Source organism: Marmota flaviventris, chromosome 8 (assembly GCF_047511675.1).
Source record: "Marmota flaviventris isolate mMarFla1 chromosome 8, mMarFla1.hap1, whole genome shotgun sequence".
In the NCBI taxonomy this organism is placed as follows: domain Eukaryota; kingdom Metazoa; phylum Chordata; class Mammalia; order Rodentia; family Sciuridae; genus Marmota; species Marmota flaviventris.
The window spans coordinates 94862250-94883315 of NC_092505.1; the positions used below are offsets into that span (position 1 = coordinate 94862250).

Here is a 21066-nt window from a genome sequence, read left to right on the forward strand (position 1 = left end):
TGCAGGGCCAAAGTCTGCACCCCAGTGACCACCAGCCGTGCTATCCCTCTGTTCCTGTGTGCACCCCTGTGTCTGGGTGCAGGAGCAGAGCATCAGGGTCCCCTTGGGGCCTGCTGGACCACACCCTAAATGGTCCTCAGGACCTCCAGTCCAGACTTCAAAAACATCTCCCAGACTTGGCCATCTGCCTCCCCTTGGTCCGTCAGCCCTCCTCTCTGTCCTGTGCGTCCTTGCTCTCTGAATGACAGTAGCAGCCACTGCTGGGCTCAGGCTCACACCTGGCTTGGTGAGGGAGTTTGTGGGCATGATGCTGCTAGGACTTCCACACCAGCCTCACTGATAAAGTCCATGACATTTTTAAACACTAAAATATGCCTGTCCTTTTATCTTGAATGTCTTCTAAATTTTGACTCATCTGACATAGCCTAGTTCCTCCTCCTCATCTTTTAAACATGCTTCTGTGGTTATTCTTAGGTTTAGAATCCTTGGTTATGACTCTTTGCCTTCATGATATGACATCAGAGGGCTCCTGCCTTCCTCATGGCGTGTTCCTGTGCTGTCCCCAGTCCCAAAGCTCCCCGCAGACAGCCCCTCCAATATCCATCCCGTTTCCTCCTTTGCCTTGGCAGGCTAAGTGCCTTCTGCCTGGGGACACCTGGCCTCCCTGACATCTCCAGGTCTCAGTTTTGTGGCTCCTTCTTTGGAGAATGTCATGAGGACTGTTCAGAGTGCAGTCCTTGTCCATTTATTCCCTCCTCCTTTGCAGTGACCAGAGTCTGGCAGGGCTTCCAAAGTGACAGGCACCTGGGATAGAGTAAAGTTCAGTGCTTCATCAGTAGCTGAAGGGGATTGGTTCCAGAACCTTCCTCAGAACCAAAATCCATGGATATCAAAAATTGCAGATGCTCCAATACTTACATAAAATGACGCAGCATATGCCCATAACCTATGCACATCTTCCCACATACTTTAAATCAACTGTAGATTACTTATAACACTGAATGCAATGTAAACGCTGAGTAACTGTATGGCGACTCTTATGCAGTATAATAGTAATTATACCTCCACACTATAATTAGAGAGTAATGACAAGAAAAAAAGTCTGTACAGGTCCAGTATAGACAGAGTTTTTTTCCCATCTGAGGTTGGTTGAATCCATGGACATGGGGACCAAACATACATGGCTAGGAGCAGTATCTTGCTTGGGTCCTAATCCTGGCTCTGTGGCTAGCGGTATGATCTTGAAAAGGTATGTGACCTTTGGACAACTCAAGTTTTCCCATCTGTAAACCCAGTATAATAACAGAGTGCTACGGTTTAAAAGAGTAAATACTTGTAAAACACTGAAGAGCCATGCCTGGCTCATAGGAAGAGCTCAAAAAATAACTGTCCTAGCCGGGACAGCAGCTATAATCCCAGCAGCTTGGGAGGCTGAGGCAGAGGATTGTGAGTTCAAAGCCAGCCTCAGCAAAAGCTAGGCGCTAAGCAACTCAGTGCGACCCCGTCTCTAAGTAAAATATAAAAAAGGGCTGGGGATGTGGCTCCATGTTTGAGCGCCCCTGGGTTGAATCCCCAGTACCAAAAAAAAAAAAAAAAAAAAAAAAAAAAATGCTATTCTTACTCATTTTAGTTAAGTGGCCTGGGCTCATTTAAAAGTCACATCCTACTTTGCTATTATTTTTGCTAGCGTTTTATTAAAGAGTGTAGTATAGGGCTGGGGTTGTGGCTCAAGCGGTAGAGTGCTGCCTAGCACGTTCGAGACACTGGGTTCGATCCTCAGCATCACATAAAAATAAAGATATTGTGTCCAACTACAACTAAAAAAATGTTTTTAAAAAACTTAAAGGGTGTAGTATAATTTGGGGTCAAGTACTTAACTATTGTTTCATCTTCATTGGGGTTGGTATCAGATTTTGATTTTATGTGAATTTATTTATATGAGACAAAAGGAAATGCTCTTTGACAAAATAAGAGAAATCCTGAGGGACAAAATTTGATAGAATGATGGAGGCACAGTCTCATCAATAGTTTTCTAGCCGAGTTGGGGATTTATCCATATTTCTTCCATTCCAGAAACTGAGTTTGACTGAACAGGAATATTTCTTGTAAGTAGGCAAAGGAGAGATTGATATTATTTATCAGAAGATTTCCTTGAGAATGTAAATCATGTTTGCAAACCAAATCACTTTTTTCTTGCATGAGCATTTTCATATACTCTGGGAATATTCTACTCTTGGGGGAAATTTTTTAATGATTACTAACCACCTAGCTCATGTGACATTGATGTGCTTTTTAAAAAAAGATATTTATATTTAATATACACATACATAAAAATGTAAAAAATGTATACATCACAACAAATTTTTATGTAAATGAAAATAAGAAATATATTACATTTTTAAAAACTTATAAATCAATTTGGGATAGAGAGTTATTTTAAAAGACACTCTTGAGCCTGGCACACTGGTGCATGCCCGTCATCCCAGAGCTTAGGACCTTGCTAAATGGCTTAGGCTGACTTTGATGTCCTCTTCTAACTGATGCTTCCTTCACTTTTTTTCCCCCAACATAAAGGTTATTTCCCTTGAGGTTTGTTCCACTCTCCAGCCGCCTCTCGGTTTCGCCAGCAGGTGGAGTACTAGCTCCTTTGAAAGTCACTAGCCATAGACCTTAGGACTAGTTTTCTTACTATTGTAATTATACTCCCACCCCGCAAGAAAAAAAAAAAAGACCCTATGAGAAACTCTTAAATATGACGTGGGAGTGGGTAGGGGAAGTGGACAGGGTGGATGTTGGGTCTTAGGTAGTCTCTGGGATTTTCATGCCTGACACTTGGGAGCTAATATGCTAATGACTTGTATTTCACAGGTTTTGAGTAACTCGAATTTTACCAGAAAACTATGTAAATTTTTTTAGCAACAGGTGAATAAAGTTTTTCTTGGCATATTTTTGTCCAATCTCACAGTTTAGAAGAAACAATAATTAAAGTTAGGGAACCTGACTATTATGTTAAAATAGATCTTACTTAAATAGAAATCATGGAAACAAGCCATGAGAATTAAAACTATTCTTGTTGAAAACTAGTAGGAAATAGTGCCTACTGTGAGCACATTAAAAGCCAAGCATGGAAACTCCATCTGTCCCTGCTCTCTGACTGGGGTTGAACCCAGTGACTCTACCACTGAGCCAGATCCTCAGTCCTTTTATTTTTTCACCTTGAGACAGGGTCTCTCTAAATTTCCCAGGCTGGCTTCAAACTTCTGATCGCCCCTCGATTACAGGCATGAGATTCTACATAAGTGTCTTAGTCTTTCTTAAGCAATATGCTGAAACATTATTGACCATGTTTTAGTTTTTAACTGCCTTTAGGACATTATCAATTACAGTTTTCTAAAATGAAAACTAAATTTAAATTCCTTACTTTGAAACCCATATGTGTTTTTTCCCCATAATGTGTTATTAAGTTCCATTTTAAAAGTCAACTAAAGAGATCTTTGTTTTTCTTATAAATGTATCTTAAATGCAGGTGATGAAACTGAATTATAAGAGTGATTTAAAAATTTACAGATACCAAGTCAGAATCAGAAGTTAGAAGATTCTTTGATAAATTTTCTTCTCGAGCTTATACTGATGTTTAGACTTGAGGGATTAATGAATTTAGACTTATTTAATGTTATGCAAAAATCTGAGACTCATATGTGAGTTTGATTCTCAGAAATAATAATTTCATATGTCCATCATGCAAAGTGAAATTACAGTGCTATGCATTCTGTGACCACCACCCAACCTGGTCAACAACAGAAAAGTCATTTTATGGCCCTAAGAGTGCAGACTGTATTCCTCTTGTTTAAAATGAATCAGTCACTTTAATTCAGTATCTGAAGGGAGAGAAGGGAGTGAGAGATTTCTTTGTTTGTGTTATGGTTTTCTTGAGCAGCAAGTATGAAAAGGAAGCCTGAAGCCTTAGCTCTTTGTGTATGTGGGTCTTATTTCTCACAACAGTGCTTATTTAACATATGGGGAGTGGTTTCAAGTTCATTACCGAAGCTTATAGGCTCAAGTGCCTTGTGGGCTTGGCTAACTTAAGTTGCTTTTGGGGAGGGGCCAAAACTGAGTCTGGGAACAGGAGCTTTTCCCTCTTGTGGATTCTCAGGGTAGTCAAAAGTTCCCCCCTTTGGCTGCCTGGGAGATTAGCTTCCTAGTAAGGATCTTTCTTTAGAGTAACATGAAGCGACTACTTCCACAGGGGCACCAGGTTAGTAAATAACCTTTTGAACTTTCTGTTGCATTTGTCAGAATTTCTTTGCGTGCTCAGGACAGGCAGGAGAGCTGTTGTGCTGTGGCTGTGTTCTTTTAGAGAATAGTCTGAGTGGGTTGATACCAGGGAGATTGGGGGTTATGTTTCTCTTAGAATATATGCATGGTTTGACAATGTTCAATGCAAGTGGAAACCAGAAGGAAAAAACGTGTGTGTGTGTGTGTGTGTGTGTGTGTTGTATTTACAGCCCAGAAATTGATCCCTGTGTGTAAGCATTTTCAGTTCCTTTTTTGAAGTTACTTTCTTCATGTCCTCCCACTGAATCTTCTAGGTGTAAGTACGATTTGATTCACAGCCGATTTGATTTTCTTTTTGGACCTTGAGCAGCAGGTGTTGTAGTCAGCCTGTCTCTCTTTCTCGCCACGCTTGTGCATGCTTGTCTGATGCTCCATTTCCCCATGGGCCTACTCCTTGGAGTCACAGTGAATCAGAGTTTCATTTAAATTTCATTTAAATCTTTTAAATCTTTTCTTCGAAAAATCTGGCAGTTTTGGACAGAGTGTTCAGGTGATTTAAGCAGAACCAAATCCCTTCCTCAGCTGTCCCTTGTTTCATTCACCAGTGATGCCTCAGAGTGGATTACCCTGGAGCACTGAATGATCCTAAAGATGAAGTGTGACTTGTAAGCATAAAGCAGTGTTAATAGCAATAAATAATTAAGTCAATAAAGTTAAGTACCAAGAGAATACCTTCCTCAATCCCATTAACTTAAAGATCTAGAGAACTATTTTGCCTTTGTTAATTTACCACCAAAGCAACCTGGAATGAAATTGTTCTGTAAGGGTGGTTCAATTTGATGAGGTCTTAAACTTTACAGCACTTGGTGAAATACAGCTTCTCTTGCTTTTATGCTACTTTAAGTATACTTTGGCTCACTATTATTTTAAAATAGGCCAATATGCTTATTGCTATTTAATTTTTTTCCTCCACTAGGAAATAGTTTATCAGGAAGGGTCTGTTCTTTGATGTTCTCTCCAATTAAAAAATTGAGGAAGAAAGCAGACAGAAATGGGTACTTTAAAAAAAAACAACAAAACTTTGATCTAATATACTAAATTTTAAGGATCTCACTTTCCATCTGTACTGAAATTGAAGTTGGAAAGTTATGGCTACATGCCATTTCAAGATTATAAAATGGTACTTTAAACCCCTAAGACACAGCTGCACAGATTTATTATTGTCTTTACCTCTGTAGATATCTCCTTTAACAGCAAATCCATGAGTCTCTTTTAGCTTTCAGAAAGTTCAAAGATCGCCACGACTTTGCTATGCTTAAACACACACACCATGCTATCATTGCATATGTCTGTTATTGTGAGATTATTATTAAATGCTATTAGATCAGATCTTAAAGGAGGACATTGGTTAACCTAATCTCTGCCTAATTATTTTAAAGAAAAATATCAAGACATTTTACTCTCTGATTACTTGACTGTACTTAATGGGTAGGGATAAAATGAGTTCACACAAAACTCATTTGTGTCCTGTCAATCTCAGTTTCTGTGTTCCTAAGGGCTTCAGAGCTTTTCATCTAGAGATTGTAGTGAAGGAATATATGACTGACTGGAAACAGAAATAAACAGTGCAGCATAGAATGGGGGAAACTCCCTAGAAACCAGATTTTAGGGGGTTTCCCAGAGAGTATATACATTAAAATAACTTCCTTGAACATAAGGGAAAAAAGCCTGCACAGAAGAGTGTTCCGTATCTGTAGTTGTAGAATAATGTAACTCAGCAAATCTGGACCATTCCTGGGTTGGGATCTTGTGCTGCAGGTGTCCTCATCTTGCTGGACTGGTTTGGGATTGTTACATCTTTGCTTTTCAGTTCAAATCTAGCAGAGATGGCATTTTTCTCATTCCATACCATCAGATTTCAAGTTGAGCTTTAACTGATCAATTTTTATCCAACATGTTTTCTTGATGACCATTCAAAGTGATTTAAGTGTCTCACACGTCTCAGATGGTTTATGAACCCAGCCAGTGACCCCGTGGCATGTGATGCCAAAGTTTTCTTCCTCCCCCCATATTTCTTATTGGTGCATTAGTGTATATAATGGTGGGATTTGTTGTTACATACTTGTGCATGCACACACTAGAGCATTATAAATAGGTTAATATCATTCCCTAGTATTTCTCCTTTCTTTCTCCTCCTCCCACCCTGGTCCCTTTCCTCTACTCCACTGATCTTCCTTTAACTTTTTTTTTTTTTTAAGATTTCTTTTTTCATTGTAGATGGACACATACCTTTATTTTGTTTATTTTTGTTTTTTTTATGAGGATCAAACCCAGTGCCTCACACATGCTAGGCAAGCACTCTACCACTGAGTCACAACCCCAGCTCCTTCTTTTGACTTTTGATGCCAAATTTCTTTTAAAATGCATGTGAGTTTCAAAGTTAGAGACAAATCCTTAGGCAAACTATTTCAACCTGAACTGGCTCACACCCAAAACACTGGAAAAATTGAATAGTAGTAGGAGAGAAAGACCCCAAGGAAAGAAATGAATAACTGATAGTAGTTGTGCGATTAGAGGTGGGTTTTCTGACTGCTGGACGTTGTTAGATTTTCACCTGATAGGCAGGTTCCATTCATATTTCAGATCATTCTTCATTCCCAGTCTTGATCTTTGCAGTACATGGTTTGGGATGTGTAGGCTCTTGACCTGCATTTATGGCCTTGTCGGATTCATTCAATGACTACAGTGAACAGCACAACCCCTGTTTTTTCCATCCCTGACCTCATTATTCTTGTCCTTAATCTTCTCACTCAAGGTGCTGTGTGCCTGGGTCTTGGGCTTACATATCAGAAAGCAAGGGAGATTGTAATACCATCCTTCCCAGAAACACCTTGTGTTAGTAAACATTAATATCCCAGAAGGATTGTAAAGGCAGAGGATAGATTAGGTTCTTGGAGCACAACTGACCACCCCCCCCTCCCCTCCACTTCCTTGTATTTTTCTGAAGAATGAAATTTAAGTCTGACCTAGCAGATCTGGGTATCGTGGTGGTGGTGTCATACGAGAGTAGTAGAGTAGGGGTCATAGTGATAACGGACACCCAAAAGGCATTTCCTAGTGCAACTGTTGAAATTTCCTAATGCAACACCCAAAAGGCATTTCCTCACTACAACCTGAAGAGATGGCCTGCCTGTCATCCCCATTTTGCAGCTGAGGAACTGTCTCAGAAAAGTCAAGTGAGTGGATCCATGTCAGAGGAAGCTAGTAAAGTAGCAATGACAGTATTGTGCCTTGGAGGGGTGAGGTGATAGGAGAAATATGATAGATTTGCTTTTTTAGAAAATATAATCCAATGTTTATGATTAATGAGATGCAACTATATAAATACTGACGTGTGTGCTGCTCTTCATACCAAAGATGTTTCTGCTGACCCCATGACTCACTACAGCATGTAACTATGTGTCCTTTTTACTGGGGTGGGAGGTGAACTTCCCATCTGTTCTACTGGTGACCAATCACAGGATATCACCAGCCGTGACTGGTTCATATGGAGGATGAGCCCACTGCATTGAAGACTGTCTTCTGCCTACTAAAGCTAGTCTTGGAATTTTTGAGATTTTTTTTTTAAGTAATAAAACCATTGAAGCTATGAACTTGGACCTTTTGACTGTTCAGTTTTCATGTCCTCTTCATTCCTGCTAAGTCGGACTTCCTGCTGATAATCAAAACTCTGGTTATTTTGTCATCCTAAGAGATTTCTGAAGCTTAGTAGAAAGCCAACATTTATCAGACATGTAAAATTCCTTTAAAAACATAAATATGCATATAAAAATGTTGGACAAGTAACTTATATTAGATTTGGCTAACACTTAAATGTAATAAGTTTAGAACCTTTAAGAAAATATAACAGTATAGCACATGTAGATTAAAGTGTTAAGATAAAATAATAATAAATGAAAGAAACAAGACTAAACAATACAAATTCTGATCTTTGTATGAAGAAGTACTTTCTCTTCCCAAAATCAATAGAGGAAATCACCAAAGGAAAAAGTTAATGGGTTTGGACTTTTTAGGTGGAAGTGTAAAAGCTTTAAGTACAAAAATGATCATTGAAGCATTATATTATGAAAAGTTGGAAATAAAAACATCCAGTAGTAGGGAAAATTCATGATGAACTATTATAGTTTTGTTTATGAAGAATTATAATAGAAAATAGTGATGGTAGATGCTGGATATTTAACTATACATCACAGCTTAGATGTGCTTAAAATATTCCTATCTGTGTGTGTTCTGCATGGGGGCAGCCGTAGAAAGGATTTTCACCTTAAAGGTAATTGGGTTTATGGGGTTATTTTGAAGGGTAGGATTTCTGGTGTTTTATATTTTCTTCTTGTACTTTTCTGCATATGAGTATTTTAAAAATAGGTACTTTATCTTTAGAAAAAATATAAGTACAAAACTATTCATAGAGGGAAAATGAAAACACAATACACCAAATTTTAATAGACTAACTCAATAATTTATATTCTATTGAAGGTAAGAGCTCTAAGAAAGATTTTAATTTACTCCAAAATTTTTTTATAAATTTAGATTTTCTTTTGTAAGAATTTATTATTTTTATAATAAAAATGAATAGATTAGGACTTACAGACTAGAATTGAGACAAGATCAATTTTTATAAAGAACAGGATAATTTTATTTTTAAGAACAATTATTTTTCTGTTTTTTGTTTGTTTTTTGGTGTGTGTGTGTGTGTGTGTGTGGGGTACTAGAGATTGAACTCAGGGCTGCTTTAGCACTGAGCTACATCCCCAGCCCTTTGTATTTTTTATTTTGAGATGGCATCTCACTAAATTGCCAAGGCTGGCCTTGAACTTGTGATCCTCCTGCCTCACCTTCCCAAGGTGTTGGGATTACAGGGGTGTGCCACCCTGCCTGGCTTCTGCTGCACCTATACATCATGTTAGGAAACTACATATTTTATTTTTCCACATCAGGCTTAACATTTTTATCAGATCTATTATCAGGTAGATAGTTTATTTAGTGAGGGATACAGGAAGAAGTTCACTTAAATACTTGAACATCAGTCCAGGAAAAACACTTTGGTAGACTTTCAGTGTGTCCAGATGTCTCAGTAACACCTGTTTGGTCTAAATGCAGTTGCAGGTGTGTAGAAAAAACAAGTCAACCTACTGAGAAGAGATGATGTGACTAGGAAAATGATGATGGAAGAAACCTTAGAAAAGTCAACTTCTGTCTTCCCTCTTCTTTTACAGATGAGTGATTGACTCCCAGAATGACGGAGTCCCCGAGTCCACTAGGTTCTAGTAGACTTGATTGGAGTCTTTTGGGGACTTTTGAATCCACCATTGCTTTTCTTTATAATATTCTATTCTTCCAATTTTAACACATTTTAGTAATGATGAATAAAATTATATTTTCATTTATCCTAGGCTGATAAAAATCAAAAGCTAGTACCCTTCAATGTTTATCTAAAGGTATTTGAGAAAGGGGCAGAAGGCTGGTTACTACTTCCAAGGAAAACCTACCCACTTACCAGGCAGAGTTGTTATTCTCGTCGTTGATTAGACGTTCTGTTCTTGGGTGCAGGCTCACTTAACAAACATCTGGTTTGCTTGTTTGTTCTGGAAGACAGCAGCCACATGGAGTGACTAGCTAATGCTTGATACTGAACCTAGGAAGTTGTTTTATAACAGATTTACTGACATTATATAATTTACATGTTATTACATTAACACTTTGAAATAGGTGGTTCAACAATGTTTAGTATATTTATAGAGTATGTGACCAACACCATAATCCAATTTTTGAAAATTTTCATCACTCTAATTAAAGAAACTCCTTTCTCACCCATTTCTCTCCTAACCCTTGATAGCCATTTTTCTTCATTCTGCCAGTCTAGATTTGCCCACAAAGACTACTTAGGTGAGCATGACCTGGTTACCATGTGGGACCCTTCTGCTCAACAATGTCCTTAAGTGGGAGATAAAACCAAATGAACCCACTCAGTATTGTCAACTATTGTATTAGATTGAGTGCCTGTGTCTTCTAGAGTTTCTAACCTTTAAAATGTTCAAAAAAATTTTTTAAATATGGGATCACATACTCATTAAGGTATGAGATGTTTGCAGGCTACGTTGCAAAATGTTGGATAGACTGTTACTTATTAGAGTGATCTTGAGTGAATTACTTGACTTCACTCAGACTCAATTTGTTTATCTATAAAATGGGCATGATGGCTTGGGTGTGGCTCAGTGGTAGAGCACTTGCCTTGCATGTGTGAGGCACTGAGTTTGATCCTCAGCACCACATAAAAGTAAATAAAATAAAGATATGTGTCCATCTATAACTAAAAAAATATTTTTTAAAAATGGGAATCATGATACTAATGCTTACTTCAGAGGGTTTTTGTAAGAATTTAATGAAAAATGTATGTAATAGGCCCACAAAGCATCTGATGCATTATGTGTTAAATGGATGTTAGTTACTTTTTTTTAGATTTATTTTTTACTTGTAGATGGACACAATATCTTTATTTATTTTTATATGGTGTTGAGGATCAAACCCAGTGCCTTGCAGGTGCTCTACTGCTGAGCTATAGCCCCAGTCCCTGATGTTAGTTTTTATTATTCATTAAAAATAAGCTGTTAAATGTGACTTTATTTAAATTTTTATGAGTTTATGTTCTACTAAGGATTTGAGTTGGCTTATAATTATATTTACATACTATTGAACACATACACAGAGGAATAAAATGTTAAAACCAGGGATCAGGGATGAGAGTCCTAGTACAAAGATAATATTAGAGGAAATAATAGTGATGACGGTAATTATTAATTAATAATTAATAGTCATTAATTTATATAATAAGTTTTCAGTGAACATTTCTTTGAAATTTTTAAAAAAATGTTTTAAACTCATAAGTTGAGGAAGTCATACCAAATCAGAAATGACAGATACAACCAAATGAGATCCCAGGCTGGGAGAGACCTTTGATGGTTTCTAGTCTACCCTCATAACCGTGGGAGATGACAACTTGGTTGGAACTCACAGTGTGAGGGTGAGGCAAGTATCTCACAATATGTATAGCATATACACACACGTGTGTGTGTATATATATGTGTGTGTGTTTACCATGTGTGTATATTTATATATGGTAAGCACTTTTTTGAGATAACAAGTCAGAACCCAAACTGTCTCCCAAACTGTATTATTAGGAGGTAACATTGCCTACTCACGACAACCAGTTTCCTTGTTAATAGTTCTGTTTTCCAGAACGTTTTCACACACATTAAACTGCATTGTAGGTACCATTCTGAGATGCTCAGTGAGCTCCTAAGTAGTCTTCAAGGTTCCATTCCATTGCAACCTTCCCTAGTCCCAGATTGAGCACCTCCTCCTCTGAGTTCCCACCACACTTCTGTTCATGCTGTGAACTTACTGTCACCTTCCCTGGACTGTGAGCCCCTGAGGGAGAGCACATTTACTTTTGTGCTCCTAAACTCCTTACAGCACCTGACACATAGTAATTGCTCAAACAGCATAAGAGACAATATTGGCCTTACTTCATATGGATACCTTTCTATAATGATTTTAGAGAATCGGCAGTTATGACAAATGTTTTTGGGTACAAAATGTTTAGTCAAGCCTGATTACCTGAGGGCTAAAACAGGCAACAAAAAGCCTATGGCTTCTCTTTGACCCAAAGTAGCATGATCTAGGGAAGAAGCCTACCAAAGCCTTCCATCTAGTTCTTCATTTAGTGAACGTGAATGTATCCACTAATACCCTCATATAAGCTAAGTACTTGTCTGTTAGGCAGAGTTGATTCATACCACCTTGAGTGGTTGCCAGAGGTCTGGCCTAGGTCTGAAGGAACAAGAGTCCAGCAGAGTTCTAAAGCTGAAGCAGATGCAAAGATGTGTGTGTTTTTTTTTTCCCCCCTGAGTCCAAAGAGGATCTTCTGGAGAGCACTGACAGAGGGAGACAGGTACTGGTGAGCATGTCCTATTTTAGGAAATACTGCATTTCCTGAGACTTTTTCAGTGATGGATGGCTGAGGGTATTAGAGGGTTTGCCTTTGTAAAAAAAAAAAAAAAAAAAAAAAAAAAAAAAAATTACATGGGCCTCTCTGAAATAGTCATTCTGTGTTACAGTTTTACTGGAACCACAAAGGAAATATCTACTTATACTCGTAAGTCTTGAGGTGTTTGATGGGTCTTTCATTTGTGTTCAGCCTAAAATCCCCAGATTCTCTCAATCATTTCTCATAAGTTCATGATCAGCATGCTCTGTTTTCTGACTGCCTGTGGTTTGCCTTGTCTCTGTTCTGCCGTTCTCCACCTGAACACAGTGCTCCACCTGGAGACTAATTTGCAGCTAGGATGATTGGCAGCTCTGCTGGGATACAGCTTTTCTTATCATGTCTCCTAAGAGTGCATCAGTCTTAAAAGATAATATTAACAATGTGCCATTTGGGGGGATACTCTCTCAAGGCACTGTGCCAAAGTGCCTTGTATATGTGCTGTCATTTCATGTTCACAGCAAGGCTCAGGTGACATCATTATTCTATTCCCTTGATTCTAGGACTCTGTAAATGCCAAGATAACATCATAAATTAAAATTTAGGGTAAACAATAAGGTAGGGAAAACCCCATCACATTAAATGTAGATGTAAAATGAATAGTCACGTTATTTTCAGGAAAGTTAAAATGTGTGTGTGTTGGGGAAAGATGGATAGAGAGCACATCTTACAATCAAAGAAGTATCGTATCTCCATTTTACAGATGAGGAAACTGAGACTAAGGAAATTTGACTAATTTGCTACAGTGTCTAGAAGGTGAGCTGCCTTCAGATCCAGCCTGACTGTAGCGTGTGCTTCTATCATTCCCCATGCCTTCTTGAGTATCCCTATCATGAGTTGGGGATGTCGCTCAGTGGAAGAACACTGGCCTAGCATGTGCAAGATCCTGGGTTTAATCCCCAGCACCAGAAATCAGTCAATTGATAAATTACAGTCAAGTATCTCTATCATGAAGTTGTACAAAATTCCCAGGGCTTTCTCAAGAAAACAGTGCTAGTGTAGGCAAACACCAACCTGTATTTGTGTGTGTATGTGTGTGTGTGTGTGTGTGTGTGTGTGTATTTAAATTTGAATGGTAATGTGTATATTCGGTTTAGTTTTTTCTTTCTTGGCAGTGAAAAACTTGGTATATGTTTCTTTTTGCCTATTTTAAAAGGTGATTACCAGGTCAAAAATTACAAATATTTTTGTGGCTTTACAAACATACTATTACATTATACCTGAGAATGGGTTATCCATTAACAGTGCCACAAGCAATGTGTTGAGTTTAGCACAACAGTTACTAGTTTTTAACACAATCCATTTCTGGTCTTATTTGGACTGGGGACTTGGTTCTGTTGTGGAAACTCATCCTGAGATCCCTCGGGCTGTGGGTTATCTGCTTGGGACTCCTTCACTAGTTAATGTGTGTCTCCTGGTTGCAGTGGCCTCTGGACTTGGCTTTGAATCATACTCCTCGAGGCTACTTTGCCCTAAACTTTGCTCTGCTTCCCACTCACCTTTTGACTTTTCAGCTTGCTCACCTCTGTCATTTTCCTCTATTGTAAAACCCCAGGATATTTGATGTACTTTATAGGAAATCTCTTGAGTCCCGAGGATGATTCACGGCAGTAAAAGAGAATTGAAAGCAAATCTTTTTGTAAATCAGTGGTGGTTGAAGAAAGGCCATCTCGCAAATTTCCTAGGAATCATTTCAATGATCAGTTAGTCAGAAATTCATTCTAATTGTTCTACTTTTTCCCTGCATGAAGCAAGGAAAGGGATAATATAAGTGTTAAGAATGAATAATGGAAGACTTTGAGGAAAAGAACCCACTTAGATTTCAAATAACATAAAGGATAAAACTGAAGAAGGAAAATAATTTCCACTTAGATGCTGTGCTATTCTCTAAGGTCCATAAAGATTTACAGCTAAGAAATAATAATTTAACTTATTTTTTTATTTTTAAGATGGGAATAAAGAAAAAAAGTAGATATACATCTTACATTCTGCTAAGATCTCTTTATTTATATGTATGAATTTCATGGGTGGAATTTAAATAGGTAAGAATTTCATAGCTCTGTTTAAACAGGTAAGAAATATTGAGCAATAGATGATTCCTTAGATTCTGATTTATGGCCCAACATGACTCAGATCTCTGGTGAGAGGAAACCACTGTCCCCGTCACTGAAGATAAAAATGTAGCCTACTTTTTGTCTGACTATGGCATGCTACTTAGAAAGAAAATCATAAACCTTATTGAGAAAACTCAAGTTTAAGCCAGGTATGGTGGTTCACACCTGTAATCCCAGTGACTCTGGTGGCTGAAGCAGGAGGATCACAAGTTCAAGCCCACCATGGGCCACTTAGCAAGACCCTGTCTCCAAATAAAAAAATAAAAAGGCCTGGGAATATAACTCAGTGGTAAAGCGGCCCTGGGATCAATCCCCAGTACTGCAAAAAAGAGAAACAAACAAACAGAACCCTCAAGTTTAAATCCAATGTAAACACAAGTTTAACTTTAGTGTTGTATACATGCTCAAAAAAGTGTGTTACTATTCAAAAGGATGAAGTGACCTTGATGAGAAGGAACTCCTGGATCATGAAGGACAGTGGTCATGTCATACAGATGTTTTAGCAGTCCATGGGACTCTACTCAGATTGATGAGTAATTCAGTATTTGCCAAAAACTCAGTCTATTTTTATTAGCTTCATGATATTTGCTTCTAAAGACACATGTTTGGAAATTTTAGAAGCCGGTAGAGCTGTGGATTCACTCGCTGTGGATTCCACTCCTGCTGCTTTATCTGTTCCCCGGGATCCTGTGTACACACTGGTTTTGTTCTCACTGAGTATAAAGCTCCTGTCACATTTTTCTCCTCAGACCTTCTCTCCTCTTGTCATAAAGGTATCATTTTGGAGCTAGTTAAATCAGTGTCTCTCAAACTGAATTGCCTGGATATTTTGCACAGGAATCGCCTGGGTATTTTGTGCAAATGCCAACCCGTTTCAGGAGAGCTGCCAAGATTATGCACTTCCTCCAACCCCTTGCCTTGCTGCTAGTCCTTGGACTAGGGGATCTCTAGCTCTCACTGTGGTGCTCCCAGGGAGACAGATGGTGGAAAAGGTGACCAATAAAACAAACATCCAGTAGAGGAGTCGTGTATGTTCACTGATCACTGTGATTCCTTTGACCAGTGCCCAGTTAAGTTCAGACAGGCAGCAGTGCCCATTGATTAAAAACTTAGACTCTGTGGCTCTCTTTTTGCCACGCAGCAGCTGTATCACATGGGCTGATAACTAATCTCTATAAACCTCAGTTTCTGAATTCAAGACATACAAATAATATGAAAACCTATTTATAGGGTTATCATGATGGTTAAATAATATAATGCACATAAAATATTTAGTAAGTGCTTGTGAAATACTAGCTTCAGTAGTAATAATTCAGGAAGCATTTATCGAACACCTACTTCATGCTGGGCATAGTAAGGTAGGTGTATAAAGATTAAAAGACAACCTTTTAGTTGCAGTGGAGATTTAATTGGATGATTTGAAAGTCCCTAGTGTTGAGATTAAATCTAAAATCTTTTGCTTCAAAGTTGGTACCTTTTCTGCATAATTCTATATGCTTTTTGGATATTTCTTATGTTGGATAGACATATTAAAATAAAGCTGGGGGTGCTGGGGTTATGGCTCTGTGGTTAAGCACTCGCCCAGAGGCCCTGGGTTCGATCCTCAGCACCACATAAAAATAAATTAATTAATTAACGATATTATATCCAACTACATCTAAAATATAAATATTAAAAAAAAATAAAGCTGGGTTCAGATCAGCAGAAATTAAATAAAATTTATGCACTAAGATAGTGAACTCAGCATATTCTAACTTTTTTTTTTTTGTACTGCAGATCAAACTATTAAGCCATGTCCCCAGCCCTATTTTGCATTTTTATTTAAAGGCAGGGTCTCACTGAGTTGCTTAGTGCCTCACTTTTGCTGAGGCTGGCTTTGAACTCCTGATCCTCCTGCCTCAGCCTTCCTAGCCACTACAATTACAGGCATGTGCCATCACATCTGGCCTAACTTTTAAAACCAAACATTTCTTATGATTGGTTCTTTGAATGAATTATCTCTGAGAGTGGAAATTGAAGGGCAGGTTTTATTTTTATTTCTTTATTAGTTGAACTGTTTTGTTTGAGCAACTGGAACTAAGGATATGGAAGGACAGGCGTGATCAATTTCTATTTTGGTGGATCAAATTTTGAGCACACACTTGCCTTCCGTATTTGGCATTGGCCTTTTAAAGTGATTTCAAAAGGACTCTGTCTTTGAATGAACTGACTTGTTTTTCCAATAGAGACCAAAAAATGAGCACCCTGCCTCTTCTCTATCAATCACCCAGCACAAACATGTGTGCCTTTCAAGAGCTGGGTGTTCCTGCTTTTTATCCATCTTTTGTCCCTTTGTTTGGAATCCCATCTTGCAAAGGAAATGATCACTGACCCAGAATTTATTTTTTCTTTATCTAAATATTTTTCCAAGTTATTGAGAGCCGTGTGCTTTTTCTGAACTTACAATGGTTCTCTTTGTGATGCATACTTTTGTAATTTTTTAAAAAAGATATTAGTTTGGAGAAAACTCTGTGAGTGTGACTTTTGTGTTTGTGAGAACATAATTATCTCACTGAGCAGAATCTTCAAATAGTGGAAATGGTGGAACTAAAGCAATATTCACTGCAGGCATTCACAGTTGCTTGCATTAGGTGTTTCAACAATGGCTTTTCTCCTTACCTTTTGGGTTATAAGTATTAGTTTCTCTGTTTTTGTTACAAGAAATGTCAGAATGATTTTTACTGCCTTTTTTCTTTTGTAGAATCAAGGAAAATTACCTGCTTTTCCTTTAAATATCAGTGTGTGTTTGTTGATGGTTACAACCCTGCTTATTTTTAAAAACAAAGATTTGTTGGAATATATTACAGACCATAAAATTAATACAATTAAAGTGTACAAGGCAGTGGGTTTTAGAATATTGACAAAGTGGTCTTTGCAGATTTTTGCTATCGCATGTTTTTTATTTCATCTATTATATATGCCCAAACCCCTCCATATTTCCATTTCCTCAATGATTTTTTTTTACTTTATAGATTTGGGAAAATATATGTATCATAACAATGAATTTCATAAAATCATTGTGTAGCTCAATGGTAGAGTACTTGCTTGGAATGCATGGGGCCCTGGGTTCAATCCCCAGCACAAAAACAAAAACAAAAAAATCCCCCTAACAATCATAAATCACTTACTAATCATTTCCTGATTACTTTGTGGCTTTTTTATTTAAATTAGTACTATTTTAATGATGAAACAATAAACTATCAATTCAGCCCATGTGACATTAAGCCTGACATGTTCTATATTACTCTTGCAATCCTTTCTTACCCCTAAACCTCACATCCACACAATCCATTTTGGTTTGTTTACCTTAAATATTATGCTGTCTTTCAAATATGACAGTGAAGCCTGATGGTTCATTTTACTCAACTGAAATTCACCCGGAGATCATTGTGTCCTGTGGTACCTTTATAAGGAGAAAAGATCTGGTTTTCTTTATGGCAGAGAATCATTTTATGAACGACCAATATTGTTTATCTGGACAATAAAAAACTAACCAAGTGTAAGTGATATTGCTTATCCTACAAAATCCTATTTTGGGCAGCACACACTTACTTCATTGAAAACTCTTTTGGCTCTGGATCTATAGCACAAGACCACCTTGCAGGGAGGGGTGTTGAGGATAAAGTCTAAATGCTGGCCTCCTGCCCTATACCCAGCCATAAGCACCCCCCCCCCTTTTTTTTTACTTCCTCAAACCTGCCATGGCTATGTGATAAAATATTAGTGGTCACATGGATGAGATATTTAAAATTTGGCAGGACCTAGTAACTATCCTTGAGAGTTAAAGGAAGAGTTGCTAGGAGGAGTTCCAGGATTCTGGGTTATACAGCTGGATAGATAATGTTTCCAATTTATTCAGGAAGGAAATATAGGAAGGATATGTTTTGCAGTTAGAAGATGATGAAATCTGCTTTGAGCATTTAAGTTGAGGTTATTTATGGGATCATCCAATGGGAAACTTCACAGGCATTTGGATATATAGGTCTGAAGCCCAGAATGAAAAACCTAGTTGGAAACAATTATTGAGAGCCCAGTGGACACTAGTGGCTGGCAACAGAGATGGCCTCTGTCTCCAGGAAGTTCCTGGTCTTAGGGATACAGAGTCCAAGTGGAAAAAGATGTGCTCAGTGGTGGTGTCACTTGGAACCATAGAAGTATCATGGAAAGAAAACACTGGCACGTATTTTAACCATTAGATAGAAGAGATCACCCTGAGAAGTATATAGAGTAGAAAGAATGATACTAGGATCCTGGGGATCCTAAAAAATATTAGCATGTAAATGTTGAGTACAAGAGGAGCAGCATCACGAGAGACTCCATCTCATATGTCAGAGAGGGAATAGAAAAACCAACAGAGTGTGGAAACATGGAAGCCAATGGAAGAGACTTATGAAATGCTTTTATTAATGCATTATAGTTAGATATAATATCTGGGTTCATTTTGACAAAATCATACGTGCATGGAACTTAATTTGCTCCATTTTTTCATGTATTTGTTGACCAATTATATTTCTTCTTTTGAGAAATGTCTGTTTAGTTATTTTTCTCATTTATTGATTGGGTTGTTTATTTAAAATATTTAAAAAAATTTTTTTTGTTGTTGTAGATGGACACAATACTTTATTTATTTATGTGGTGCTGAGGATCAAACCCAGTGCCCGATGCATATGAGGCAAGCACTCTACCACTGAGCCACAATCCCAGCCCCAGGGTTATTTATTTTTTGGTATTAAACTTCTAAAAGTTTATTCTGATCATTAATCCCCTGGCAGAGGAGTATCTGGCAAAGATTTTCTCCCGTTCATGTAATTGAAAGTGAGATAAGAATGGGGAGGGGACCTACAGATTTTATTATATGCATGTGGTTATTAACCTTGGAGAAAGATATTTGGTGATGGGTGGAATGGAGGCCATTTGAAGTGGGTTGAAGAATGATGGAAGAGTCATGAAGTATGAGGATCAAGTAGATGACTTTCTTCAGAAGTTGGCCTTGAGACGGGGTGAGAGAGAGATCTGGAAAGGCCCATCGATTCCAGTTTGTGTAAATAAGTTCTTTTGCTCCAGCCTTGTTTAGAAGACAAGCAGGGACATAAAGCAGACAGTCAGATTGGGCCAGGATTGGATTTTTCTAGGTGACTATGATGGAAGGACAATGGGACATGAGAGTAGAGGTTTGGGGCAAAAGGAGTTAGAGTGACGGGCTGCATACTTGAGAGTGTGGCAAGAACAGGAGTGTGAGGCCTACAGGGGGCTGATGGAGAGCCAACAGCTCCTAGTGCTGGGTGTCAAGTGTGTTCCTCGAGAAAAGTTGCGTGCATAGTTATTCCACTAGACAGGATTGGGATTTCCTGGTTTTAACAATGAGTATGTACATATACATATGCATGTTTGTGTACATACATATACATACACATCTCAGTGGCAGCCCTGGCCATTTTCTCATAAGCTATTTGTTGCAGATGTCTTGCAGGCTTGAGGGAACTGTGCAATACCACTAATATTTGTGTTCATCTACCACATCAGAAGAAAATGGAGGTAATAACTCCATTGTTCTGACATTATTATGTCCTTTCTTAGCTTTACTTGTTTTGTTCAAATTAGCCAGAATCTGTCTTATGCTCATTTAAATACATAGTTTGATTAGGCATAAGGCAAGAAGACTGGTTTTCAGATGTCAGGTTTTGATGAGGGGAACTTACAAGGAAGTGCTTTCATCTGAATATGGAGGCAGCAGCTTACAGAGAATGGAGAAAGCAGGTAACTTGAAGTTCAAGAGTCCTCATTTGAATCTCAGACCTGCTTAGCTAAGTAGTATCACCTTCATCATTTTAAATCATTGCTTCTCACATGAAAAGAGTTAAAAATAATACTGTTTGTCCTATAGAATTATTAGGGAAATTGAGATATGTATGTGAAAAAAAAAACTTAGTAATTATGCACATAGTCTGTGTTCTGCACATACTGTGAGCTATTCTGAATCTTACTCCTATCTATCCATTCCTTGTTCTGTTCAACACAGTAACTGAGAGCCAGCAGAAACTAGTGACTTGGGACCCAGAGCCAGCCTCTCCCTTCAGGGAACTCAGAATTTTTAAGAGGATATGGAACCAATAGAAAGGAATTGACTCAATAGATTCACTTGGATGCCACAGAAGTGTTAAGGAAAGACATCTAGACTAGTCTGGGAGGTCAAGAGAGGCTTTCTAGAGGAGTTGGCACCTGAGATGGGTCCAAATGGATGATAGGAATCAGTCAAGCAAAGAAGAAGTTTGGAGGAAGGTGAGAGTTTGAGAGTACGGAGCATGTGTGGCTGGATCCAGTTGAGCATGAGAATATAATACTTTCAGAAGCTGAACCATGAAGTTACAGTGAGAGAGAAGTGATAGCTAGAGGGGAACATCCATATAATTGAAGTGCTTGAGAATGTTTTAAATGATTATGGGGGAAAAGCCACAGAGGAGAAGTTGATGAGGGTGTTGATTGACGGAGCAATGAGAGGAGGGTTGGCAACAAGCACAGGTGGGCAGGACTGGT

The 21066-nt window shown here is 38.2% G+C and overlaps 1 protein-coding gene and 1 non-coding gene across 6 annotated transcripts in view; both read left to right on the plus strand.

Annotated features, from left to right (window-relative positions):
• Pld1 (phospholipase D1) overlaps positions 1–21066 on the plus strand; it is a 206053-nt gene that overhangs the window by 43912 nt on the left and 141075 nt on the right. The window contains exon 1 of one of the 5 annotated variants that reach the window (XM_071615473.1): positions 4139–4255. The exons of the other annotated variants lie outside the window; for them this stretch is intronic. The gene's annotated coding sequence lies outside the window, so the exon portion shown is untranslated. Of the gene's footprint in view, positions 1–4138; positions 4256–21066 lie in introns of those variants that run through there. 5 annotated transcript variants of the gene reach the window in all.
• On the plus strand, positions 17550–17619 carry Trnas-gga (transfer RNA serine (anticodon GGA)). The gene has a single exon. It is a non-coding gene; the product is annotated as a tRNA-Ser (tRNA).